Source organism: Phocoena phocoena, chromosome 14 (genome assembly GCF_963924675.1).
Source record: "Phocoena phocoena chromosome 14, mPhoPho1.1, whole genome shotgun sequence".
Taxonomy (NCBI): domain Eukaryota; kingdom Metazoa; phylum Chordata; class Mammalia; order Artiodactyla; family Phocoenidae; genus Phocoena; species Phocoena phocoena.
Genome location: NC_089232.1, coordinates 67,955,143 through 67,958,356, shown reverse-complemented (window position 1 = coordinate 67,958,356; position 3,214 = coordinate 67,955,143).

Below are 3,214 nucleotides of genomic sequence, written 5' to 3'. Positions count from 1 at the left end.
AATGGGGATGATTGTAGCTACCTCATAGAGGTGTTGTGAATATTAACCGAGTTAATATATATGACAATTAAAACACTGTCTGGTACAGGGGAAGCCCTATTAAAGGATTTTATAGGTGTCGCCATTGTTGTTGCTTCACGCCCGCACTATTGTGTGTGTTCTCTTTATTTTTCTCAGATTGTGAACTGCCTGAAGGCAGCGTCCATCCAGGCTTCAGGCTTCTCCTCCCCCTTCCTCTACATGCTGGGCAAATCCTGGGGCCAGGCTGATGGGTCCCACGCTCTGACCAGATTAGAAGTGGAGGAAGCCTGCCTAGAGGCTCTGGCCTGGGATGGGGCAGGAGTGGGGAAGCTCATGCTGGGTTTCTGGGTCCTCAGGATAGGAGGGTGGGAGAGATGTGTTTTCATGTGGGACTTGAAGATGCCTGGCAGGAGACTCATGCCGGATAGAGGAATGGTAGGGAAAGAGTTTCCCCCTTTAGGGCTTCTGTGCTTCCCTTGCCCTATGACAGGGCCTATGTTCAGTCCAACCTCTTGGCGGCAGATAAGAAAGCAGGGGCCTGGAGATATCAAGGGACTTGGCCCAGGTCACAGAGCCGGCCATAGCAGGGCCATCCTTGGACCTCTGTTTCTCAACTCAAAGCCCAATCTGAGCTGCCTCTCCTCATGTAGATCTTAGACCCAGAAGAGGAAGCGAGCAAAGCGGTCCTGTTCCTCCTTTCCAGACCCAACTAACATTCCTACCAGAGGTAACTTCTCTTGTGACTCATAAAGATATTTCTGAATAATAGCACTGGTTAACTTATCTCTGGAATGTATCCGGCTTAAACACACACACACACACACACACACGCATACACACACACGCACACATGTGGGCAACTGGGGAAGTACCTTCTTTCTGCCTGAGTCTTTCTAGGGCAGTCACCACTCAGAGTCTCCTAGGGGCCATAAGTGGGGACCAGAAAGGCCTCATTTGCCTATGTTTTCTGAGAAGTCTTGCACAGACTTCAGTATAACGCTAAATGTGGTCTAAGGCAATCAGAAGGGCTTGTTGTTGTCTGCTTGTGTTCTTTAAGTTGAAGGTAACATACAGTAAAGTAAGTAGGTGCCCTAATCCGAGGGTAGAACTTGATGGGTTTCTCACATAGGTACAGATGTAACCACCACCCAGATGCAGAACATTCCGTTTTAATATTATTATTAGGTCAGCCTCTAGAGCAATAGCTTCTGGACTTCCTTGCTTTCACATCTCCTCCTTGGTGTGAATCCCATACATGAAATGGGAATCACGGTGGGTGAGGGCCCATGTCATGCTTCAGAATCCTGAAGCTGGTGGGCCCCTCTTGGAACGTGACGGAGGCTGTGTAAGGCCACAGGGAGGAGCGAACATTGCTTATTCACCCGGCTCTTTCCTCCAGATGCCGATCTCTTCCGATCCGTGGCTCCCAGCCTTTCTTTCTGCCCCACACCTGAACGGTACAACACATTCCCTCTGGATTAGTGGCTGAATGCATCTGTGGCGTTTAAAGGGAGGGGGGGCGCAGCTTGAAAAGCTGTGCGCGTTATTCTCATGTTTACCCCGACTCGGGGTGAGATGTGAGACTTCCTGATTGACTGTATTTCCCCCATCCTGAGATGTCACCCATGAGAAGATACATCTGGGTTTAACAGCATCTTTGCTGGTTATTCCTCACTTACTGAGTGTGCCTTTCCCACCCCCGCCAGATCCACTGCTCACCCTTCCTTGCCCTTCGCAGTGCCTGGGAGGCTGACAGGGGATGGGAGAGATGGTCTGGGATCCTTTCCTCCATCCTCTTCAGTGTCTTTCTGGCATGGGTTGCTTCTCTTTATCTTGATGGATGGCCTTTCTTCCGTGGTCCCAGTGTGCAGTAGGTTCTAATAACACTATTTTCTTCCCTTTTGAACCCTGGGCGTGGTCACAGTTTCCAGGTGTTACTAGGCCCTGGGTGTGGCAAGATCCCCTGTTGCTCTCTTAGCCCTGCTCACACTTCTCTATGGAGATGCTTCATTTTTAAAGCCTCTTCCTTTGAACCGTCCGGGTTGAGGTCTGTTTCCTGATGGACTCCTGAGTGATCCAGAGATCTTGGGACAAACAGAAACGCTTCCGTATTAAATAGTCACTGATGATAACAGGTACCTGGCTTTCAGAAATGTTCAAACATCATCAACATGTACAGTTCACAATAGAGAAATGATGGCATCCTCTCAGGCATGGTGGATAAAGGACCATGTATTATTAAGCCATGGACTCTGCTTCTGACCTGTCAAGCCCGGGAGCATGGATAACAGGCTGGGTGTAAAGTCAGGTGAGATGGGCTTGAGTTCAGGCTCTGGCAACCACGGGTTGGGAGATCTTGAGGAGGCTGCCTTGCCACTCTGCTCCTCGGCCTCCACTTTGGCAATCCAGAGTCACCCTGACTGTTGTTACATCCCTGGCGCAGATGTTAATGTGAGGGAAAACGAGGCCATGTATGTGAAAGGGCTTCATGAACTGTCCAGCACTCAGATGTGCGGGCCAGTTGCAGCCCAGAGCAGGCGACCCTTTCAGGGCCAAACATTGGACAGGAGGGACAGAGGAGGAAACACCTAACTTCAGTGCAGGGAGGTCCCAAGACCCAGAGAGGCAATGAGGCACAAGCTACCTTTTTCTCCCCATCCCAGCTTACCGCCTCCTCTTCCCCCACATGACATGACCTTTCCTTACCCTGAGTGATAGTGCTGGGCAGAGAATTAAGGAGAACCTCTAAGGGGAGGAAAAGTCATGCACCAGAGGTAGTCCACGCTTTCTGGAGACCAGTAAGAGAGAAACAAAGACATTCCAGTAGGAGGCAGGTCACACATGTCCTAGGTAAGAGGAAGAGCCTGGAGTCATAGAGGACCAGCTGCACTTCCAACTGGGTCACTCACCCTCTAACTAATTCTCCTGGTCGAGTTACTTAATCTCCCTTTCTTGATCTGCAACCAGGGAAGAATACCCACCTCAAACGTTTGTTCGGAGGCTTGCGTGAGACAATCCCCGTAAAGTATTCAGCCTGGGGCCTGACTATTGGTAAGTGCTCAGGAAAGATTGGCCCCTATTCTTCTTGGTATCCTATTCCTGGGAGTCAGAGGATCCCTTCTAATTGGGTGATCCTGGAATGATGCCCCCCGGAGGGGGCAATGAACTGGGCTTGGAAGCTAAATTCTCGGTT